Below are 10,355 nucleotides of genomic sequence, written 5' to 3'. Positions count from 1 at the left end.
TGTTCCTGTTATGTAATATTGATTTAAATTAACTGTTGAAGTTGTTTCATAACTTGTTCTTTTTGATGAGCTTGATGATTCTGGTTTTTCATGAGTTATTCTTTTTGTTGTATTTATTCTATCATTTATCATTTCTAAATCTTCTTCTATATTTATGTCTTTGTAACTATAATCATTATTATCAATTGTTTTTACAAATTGTTCAAAAGGACTTTCTATTTATATTTTATTAATTTTTTCCTGTTATTTTATGTTTTGTTGTTAATACATATAGATTTTTACATGTTGCTGTAAATATTTTACTTCCTGGGGTTAGTTCTATTCCTGGTATTTTCTAATATAATACTAATGATTTATCTGTTATTGCTACTAAAAAATTCACACTTATTATAAATTTAAATTTTTGGTATATTAAATTTCCTTTTATGGCAGTTATTATACTTTTTTCTATAGGTTTTATAATTCTATCATCTGCTAAATATAGTTCTATTAGTGTATCTATTCCTTCCCTAAAACATGCTTTTATTAATATCTCTGTTCCTCCAAGGTGTACATATTTTATTGGGTCTTTACTTTTTATATCATTTATTTCTTTATTAATTATGTTTTTTGCCACTAGTGCTGTACTAGCTCTTCCTTTTGCATTTCTACAGTTTATTATATGTTTTTTTTGGCTTACTACGTAGTATTCTTCCTTTTTTCTACTAAATATATTTTTTATTGTTGGTATTTTAAATATTTTTTCTACACTTAAGTCTAACTTTTTTCCTTTTATTTCGTCAAATATATTACAGTCAAATATTAGTCTTTGATCTGTTCCTTTTTTATTTAAATATTCTTCCTTTGTTATTTTTTTTATATCTAATTCAGTTATTTCGTTCATTTTTTTATCTTCTTCAGTCATTTGATTCATCTAATTCACTATCTATTTCATTATCTGTTTCATTCTCTGAAATTTCATATATACTATCTTCACTTTCCAATTCATAATCTATATAATCTATCTACATATATTCTGTATTTTCTATTTTTATTTATGATGTTTGTTTATTTTTTGGGTTTTTTGATAATTTATAATCTCTAGTTAAATGTCCTAGTTTTTCACAATTATAACAAGTACATTCTTTTATAGATTTCTTTTTCCTATATGGTCTTTTATGTTTATAATTTTTTACATAATATCTTTTTCTTGGTTTCTTAAATTTATTTTTTTGATTTTTTGTATTTCTTATATTTCTTATGTTTTTTTCTTTTCTTATAATATCTTTCTTCGCATCCAAATTGAGGTGCTATTTTATCTTTGCAACATGCTAAATTTCTTATTAATATTTTTTTCATTTCTATTTCTTCTCTATATTTTTCACATAGATGTCTATACCATTGTTGTAGAAATTTTATTCTTGCTCCTAGGGTATCTACTATTTTTGGTTCATCCCAACTTTTTATTATTTTTGAACTAAATGGTTCAGGTAATTTACTAAAATATAATTTTCTTATTTCTTTACTTTCTTCTATATTATATGTTCCTTTATAATAATATTCTTTAAATGCGCATGTATACTCATCTATATAACACATATTATATATTGCTAATTTTAACATTAAATTCCCATGCTCTTCTTCTTCTGTTGTTATACTACTAAATTCTGCTCTTATAGCCATTTCATATTTTTTCAATATTTCTGTTGGTAGTATTTTAGTAGCTATTGATGTTCCTTCTGTTTTATTATCAGATCTTAGTACGTTTTTACTTGCTTCGGCTAGGTTTAAAAACCATAATTTTATTGTTCCTATTAATGTCTTTTCTATATATTCTGGTGTGTTTGTTATATCTATTTTATTATATAATAATTATTTTGACATGTATCCTACCCATAGTTGTATTATTTTATTTGTATCTATTACATAGTCTAAATCTAAAAAGTTGTAATTAATTATTTATTTTGGTGTCCATTTATTATATTCATCCTTTGAATTATATCTTTTAAACTTATTTTTGTAATTATAGGTTAGTTTTCTTATTTCTGATGTATTAGGTATTATATTTTTATCTAGAGTATTTACTTCTGTATTTATTAGTTCTAGATTTTCTTTATTAATTACTTCTTGTTTTTCATTAATTTCTAGGTTTCCTATGTTTTCTAGAATTTCTGTATATGTTTCATTATCTTTCGAATCATAATTATCTGTTTCTTCAGCATCTATTGCATTTATTTTTAATTCACTAGTTTCTGGTTCTTTCTTTTTTATTTCTAATTTTTCTTTAAATTAATTTATCTCAATTAATAATTTTTGTTGTTTATCTTTTTCTTTTTTTTCTTTCTGTCTTTTTTCATACAAGTCGTTTAGCATTTGTAGTTCTTTTTCTACTTCAGCTATCCTATTATTTTTAGTTTCTTCTATGTTTTGTATTTCTTCTGCGGTTTGTTGTTTTATTTTATCTATTTCTTTTTTCTATCTATCTCTTCGTTTTCTCTTTCTATTCTTATCATGACTGTCAACTTATGTCCTAATTTTAATTCTTCTTTTTCTAACCTTAAATGTAAATGTTCACCAATTTTCTTATATCTCCTTCCTAAATTAGAGAATATTATTTTTATTTTTAATCCTTCGTGATTTTCATATGTTTTTTCATCTATTATAAATTCTTCTTTGTTCATTTTATTTAAATCTATATAGGTTATGTTGATATATATATTCTAGACTATCTATTGTTGATTCTAAATTTGATATTTCTTCTTTTTGTGCATTTACTGAGTTTTTACTAACTTCGGAAATTATGTTATACTGTAGTCTTTCTATCCTTATTTTTAATTCTTTATGTTTTTCAGATATTATTTGTTTTAATTGTTTATATTGTTGTGTTTTTTGTAGGTTATTCATCTAAACAAATATTATAAATATTGTTTTGGTGGATATCTAAATGAAATTTTTATCATAATTATTAAATAAATCCAAATCCAAATATATACTACTTTCATAATTTTAATTAGCATAGGCTTTGATACCAATTTTAGGAGGGTGCGGATAACTTGGATAATAAATAGATCCATTATTGAAACGAAGAGAGTAATTTTTAATTTCATTGTCAAGTCCCGAGGATTGCATTTCAACTTGATTTTCGTCTAGAATTTCTTAGAACCAATATGGGTATTATTTTTCTTGTCTTAATAAGTAGACGGAGTATTTGACAGCATGGCAAAGTTTGCAGGCAAAACGGAAGGGGAAGACTTTAGCGGGACAGTCTGAGACGTTGTTCAATATTGAGGTAAGTTATGATTTCGCTCTCTTTAGACTTAGGTACGTTAGGTAGTATATTTTATATATTGCTTGTTAGGTAGGAAAATATTCAACATTGTAGTAAATAAAACCAATTGCTAGAAAAATGAGAGACTATACATGACTTACACAAAGATTCAACATAGCTCAATATATTACTCAAGTTATTTTGTTGATTTCATAAAATTAGTTCATTTTTCCAATAAAAGAGAATAAACTTCGTAAATAACTGACGAGAAAAACACAATAACATGAAAGCAATTATATGTGAAACAAACTAAGATGGACATTATAAAAGGCGATATGAAAATAACTATAGAACATTTTAAGTGTTACGCTCTCAATATAGGTCTTTGGTATGTCCATCATATTTATCATTGATGACATTGCCTATTGCTGGTGGAGACTTGGGACCAATTACACCCCCCAAAGCAAATAAAATTTGGTTAGTAGCCGTGTCCTCAACAAACCACATGTCAATGATCAAATTTTCCATTAAACTAGGTTATTGGGTAACATATTTGTTTGCAAGTTTGAAAATGTAAGGAGAATTGGAGTTTGAGAAGCATGTTGTTGTATATTGTGTATTTGTTTTATTTCATTTAATTTATCCATCGTAGAATCTAAAAATTTCAACAAATCTTTAATTTTTAAAGAATCAAACTCAGCAGTACTCTTCCCCTCCACAAGTTGGCCGAAGAGGAGTTCTATTTCTCAGTCGTTTATTTAAAAAATAGATTTTATATTTAACTAATTTTTTCATCCTTTAAAAGTCATAAAAACTAAAATACCTCATTAATACCTTCTTTGCCAGATTATAGATTTCCAAATAATGGATTAGATTTAACATGGAATAAAAATAACTATGGCGACATTAACATATCATAAAATTGAAAAGTATTCTGCTTTCTTAAACAAACTTGTTGTTCTTTTATCTAGAATGAAGTTTCTTAAAATTTTGCTACAGGACATAGTATGCCTATGACTTTTTCAAGCCAATTTGATACTCAAATCTATAAGCACACAAAGGAGTACAATACATAAAATTTGAAGAGGCTTGAAGAAGTATTTATAGTGCCTAACAAGAATTGTTACCATAATCAAGTAAAGAAATTTTAAGTTTATTTCTATAATTTAAGCTAAATATTAAAGAAGATTATTTAGTATCTTCATTAAATTTATTTAATATTAAATATTAAGTAAGCTTATCTAATATTTATCCTAAACTCTCTTGATAAACTTAAAATTCTTAACTTGACTATGGTAATAATTCATTTTAGACATCTATAAAAGCTTCATGTCTCTTCACACCTTATGTATTCTAATCATAAAGAAAGAATATTTTTATGTCTGAGTATTAATTATTGCTTAAAAGAGGCTTAGGCATAATAGAAACTATAGCGAAAATGTAATAAACTCCGTTCTTGGTAAAAGAACAACAAGTTTATTTAAGAAAGCAGAAATGTTTTCAATTTTATGTGATGTAGATATAACCATAATTATTTTTAGTCTAGGAGAAATTCAATCCATTGTTTGAAAAACTACACATTTGTCCATGGAGGTATTAATGAGGTAATTTAGTTTTTCTGAGTTCAAAAGGATGAAAAAAGTTGTTACATACAAAATCTATCTTTAAAAGAAAATGAACGAGTGAGAAAAAGTTGACACAATAGAAAAAATGAATAAGGAGAAGAAAATAGGACTCCTCTTCAACCAACATGGGGAGGTTAGAGTTTTGCTGAATTTGATTCTAGAAAAATTAAAGATTTGTTACAGTTGTTTGTTGATATGATGGCTAAAAATAATGAGATAAAGAAATACTGATTCTACAAAAACAACCTTCTCAAACTCCAAATTCTCTCTGCAATTTCAAACTTGCTAAAAAAAATGTTACCCAATCACCAAGTTCAATGGATGATTTGATCAACGACATGTGATTTGTTGAGTCATGACTACTCACCGAAATTCTTTTCTCTTACGGGGTGGAAGTGGTACCCCATATGGACCAACAAAAGGCGGCGATATCAATGCTAAAGAAGATGGACATTCCAAACACATAAATTGAGAATGTTATACTTAACATGTTGTATCATTATTTTCATGTTCCTTTTTATAGAATTCATCTTAGTTTGTTTTATTTTCAATTGATTTCATGTTATTGTACTTTTTCTTTCAACTATCTATGAAGGTTGTTCAATTTTTTAGGAAAAATGAACTAATTTTGTACAATTTTATTTTTAGTCATATATAATCTCTCGTATTCTATCAGTTGGCTTTATTTGATATTATGTTGAATCATTCCCTAGACAATATGCAATCTATAAACTATACTACCTAACCGATCTAAGTCTTAAGAGAGTGATATCAAAACATACCTCAAGGTTTAACAATCGACTCAGATGCCTTCCCTGTCTATGTGGTCTCCCATGACTGCCACGATATCAAATGCACAGTGTTAGTATTAAGAAAAGAAAAAATGATATTTATATTTGCACCAAGAAATTCATGCCAAAAATCGAGTCAAAAAGCAACCCTTGGGGTCCAACTACAAAACTAGAAATTACTAACTCAATTACTCTCCTCCAAGGGTTATCAACCCATGCACAACAATTACGTGAGTATTTTATTAAACTCGTACATCTATTGGTAAAGCAAAAGTTCTTTTGCTTTAAAGCTGAGAAAATTTTAAATAAACAGATCTGTCAATGTACAAGTGACCTGCAGAAACAATGGATGGTAGACATTACTAACCATCGTTAGTGCGACAAATCTTGTAGAAAGTTGCTCCATAGAAGCAGACCAAGCTTGGTAGAAGAGTACCAAGATCCACAGAAGTGGCTACACCAGCAGCTTAAAACAAATTGTCAAAGTCAAGAACAACCCTCATGACTTTTTGGAAACCAGTAACACAACCAAAACACAGTATTAGACTAGAAATGACATTTTAGATTTAATTTAAATGACCAATGAAGGTCATTTCAATGAAGTTTTAATAGAATTCAACACTCTTCATAATTTCTAAATTTTACCCAAGTTCCCTAAATGAGTCCAAAATCCTCGGGACCAAAACCAATAGACTCCCTAATAAAAAAAAAATATTCTTATGCTAATAGAATTGACAGAATTTTCATTCAATTCTATTTAATGACAAATGCTGATCAGATTCCTACCTCTCAACTAAAAAGGGTAAAAAATTGAGCTAGATTGCCAATTTTAAGCTAGATTCCCAATTTTTGACCCTTTTTATTGGAGAGGTAGGAATCTGGGAATCTAGATTAAAACCAAACCAAACTACTAGGGAACTAAATCACCTACCCCCTGTAGACCATAAATACACAAAGGAAGCTATGATAAGGGACAAAATAGGGAACTTACACAAAAATCACCAAAATGACCAGGAAGGCCATTGCAGAAAGCAACTCTTATAAAGATCTAAAACTAATTTGAAATTTATAGAGAAATTAAAAATTATAATAGAGGAAATGTAGAAAATTTATCCATTATTGGGACTCAAAAAATCTCCTCCAATACTGTTGACTTCCCTTTGAGACAAAGGTTCTACCTTTGGACATCTCAGGCAGTCCCTATACTTCATGTTTCAAGAACATCATAAAATCCTTAAAGATAGGTTATTGAACGTACCTTCAGATAGTATCATGGAAATTCACCATAATTTGTGAGTTCGGATTATTAACCTCCATAGAAAGCAAGAAACAACCCTTTGGACTTAGGATAAGTTTAAGGGGACAACTTTCTTCGATTTTTGGCTTCTCTATCTAGGAAATGCTAAGGAATAGTTTCAATGGGAGATCCATTGTCCTCTTTCTTAACCTTTTAATAGTATTTTGAAAAATGGCAAAAATGCCTAGGGATTAATTTTGAAGATATTAAAATATTAACAATTGACAAAGCTCCAAACAAATTGGATAGTGGAAAGCAAAAATTGGGTATCTACAAAACTATTAGTTTTCCCTCAATGGAGAATAGAAAAGTCATAATTATATGATTGTGAATAGTAAAATATTAAAATCATAACATATTTTTATTATTAAAAAGGTAAAAGTATGGAATTGTTATTATTAAAAAGGTTAATATACTAAATTATTATCCTATTGAATAAGATATTGTCAAGGTGTCTAAAATTGTAATGTCATTATCTGCTGATTACTTTAACATTAGTGGATTACTCAAATGTCTAAATAGGAAAATTATTAGGGATCGTAATACTTTGCTTTCACAATTATTGATAGATTTTGATTATGATCCTTTTAATATAGGAACTTCATAATTATATGATTATTAATGGTAAAACATTAAAATATATCCTATTTGAATGATTAAAAAAGGTAAATATATTAAAATATTATCATATATTAGAAGCTGATTATGAGTCTAAACTGCTAATGTCATACCCAATTGATCACTAGCCTTAGATAATACTTTCAAATTCGTAAATAAGAAAATTATCGGAGTCAACAACAGTTTGGCATCACAAAAACTAATTAATTTTTATTTTCATCATTGAAATATATGAATAGGTATATTTAAATTTTAACTAATTAAAAGATATTTTTGTAATACTGTTATGTATGAAATATATTATATTTTAACTTTTATTAAAAATATATTATTCTAAAATATGTAGAAACATTACAAGCTTGGCGTGAAACAAGGATAATTAACTGAATAAAGGATTAAGAATTCTAAAATATTTACTATAATTCACAAGTTAAAAAATATCAAAGTAATGCATATTTAAGGTAATTGGATAACCGCGTATAAACAAATTTCACAAAGACTAACACAAAAGATATTGATAACTATGTGTAATAATTCTCTATGATATTTTTTTTTCAATTTCTGTGCATTTTATGGTGTTTTGAGCCTTTCCACATTGCCTATAAGTCATTTTTGACATGATGGAACTACCGATTAGGTTATTAGACAGAACATTTGGGTTTTACGCTTATTTTTCTGTTTTGGAGCTTTTGTTATTGTGTAATTGGTCTCGAACCAAAATGCCTAGTAAATGACCTTGGATGATAATTCTGACAATACCATCGGCTCTAGAACATTTATTTTAGGTAAGAGGGATCCTTGCTTTGGTCTCAAGGATTTCAGAAGTATATTAGGCTATTGAGTCGATTTGGTGAAAATGAACTAGGCGTTGAAACTACAATTAATCAACAAATGTTTGATGAACGTTTTGATTATTCTATTGAGTTAGAAATTTCAAATTGTGTATGATACCATAGTTCTTTTGAATGTATGGGGTTTTGAATGAATTTAGAGCACACAGTCGAAATCCATTTAGACTTAGGAAAAATCTGATGCAGCAACATATGGTGCAGCCAACTGATGCTCATTTCATTTGCGAGGTTGCGGATGCATTAATAAAGGGTCAACCATTTGACAGTCATGGTCACAAGACTTTTCTATCCCCTTCGTAATTAAGAATCAAGTCAACTCAATTTCTTTCCCTCTTTGTATTTGCGACAGTTCCATAGTCCATCATTCTAAGACATCGCATTCGTGACATGTTCCTCGTGTTCGTGATGAGTAATTTTTATGCACACAGCAATAACAACCACCAGTCCTCGCAATCGTGACGAGTAACCTCTGGCCTATATATTGTTGTCTTCTCAATTTTCACCAAATTTATTGACCATAAATTTGCCATTAATAGACCTTTGAACTTAAAAACTTATAGAAATCATTGATCAGAGCTAAGGTTGTGTAGGGGATAACGAGGTAACAATTTCCTACTAATTTCTTTGTGAATTTCCTGCCTAAATCCTTTATTTAATTCCTATTTTTTTTAATTCTTTTTTCATTATCACTCGTGGTTGATTTGAGCCTTGATTTACACTCCAATTGTACTCAACTTTTGATCCCACATTCCTTGTCCTTCGAGGGACCTTGAAGTGGATTCAATTTTTGAATTTCGTTAGCAAGTCCCACAGTTCCATTTTTTTTACCTTATTTTGGGCCTTTAGTTTTATATTGCAATATGGGTTTCATTTTACTCATATTAATATGTAGGTTATTATTAAGATCGTGTGATCCCATTTAAAGATCATAAAGAAAATCCAAGAAGTTTATGGATTATCTTGGAATGCAGTTTTGTATCGAGGTAGGTTTCAGTCAATTTTTCTCTAGGAGATGGTGTTATGTATATATTGCAAGCTATGTAGGGATTGTAAGTTATGCTTATGGCTAGTTTATCATTGCTTGACCTATTTAGTGAATTTTCAATTGTAATGTGACCCGAACCTTAGCCTAGAATACTTAATAGGGCCTTAGGATCCTATTAGGCATAGATTAATATTACAAATCCTTCAATATAAGACTTACCCTATGACTTAATGATTTGGGAGGTATTTCCTCAATTATAGATTTGTAGTTGTTTTATATCCTTGATTTTATTAGTTTCCTTAGTTATGGGGCTTTTTTATGTTAATTATATATTTATGGTACCGATGTCATTGTTATGACACAAGTTAGACTCTAGTTGGCTATTCTTTCCATAAAAAAGATATAATTCTAGCTTATAGATTCTTAGGCACTTCTAGTTGTATTGTTTTGATAATGCTAATGACATGTAGACATTTAGGTTCATTCATGCTCACTTAGTGGTACGATCCCAACTAAATTCTTGATTTTACTATTATTTTCTTACAAGGGAATAATTCTCATTTTCACTTTTAAAATAGATTCTTTTGCAATGGGAATCGTACAACCATATATAATGATTTAGGATCTTATGGAACAAATTGAGCAACTTTTGAAATTAGACTGACGTTTATTCTGGTCTATTATTGAACAAATCTTTTACCACTACTATTTTCTTTGGTCAAAGAAGATTTTGATCCATTCTATCTTACTATGCTGATTTAGTCCAGAATTTAATATCGAGCAATGGAGTAACGACCTATTTCTCAGGTCATGACCGAACCTTCTATACCCAGCCAGTAGGTAAGCTAACCCATAGTCTGAAAATACTAGTAATGGACTATCAAAAGAAATAAATAATATAATGAAATAAATATACTAAAGAGACTGATTTATAAAAAACT

Source organism: Capsicum annuum, chromosome 4 (assembly GCF_002878395.1).
Source record: "Capsicum annuum cultivar UCD-10X-F1 chromosome 4, UCD10Xv1.1, whole genome shotgun sequence".
NCBI lineage: Eukaryota > Viridiplantae > Streptophyta > Magnoliopsida > Solanales > Solanaceae > Capsicum > Capsicum annuum.
This window is presented reverse-complemented; position numbering follows the sequence as displayed.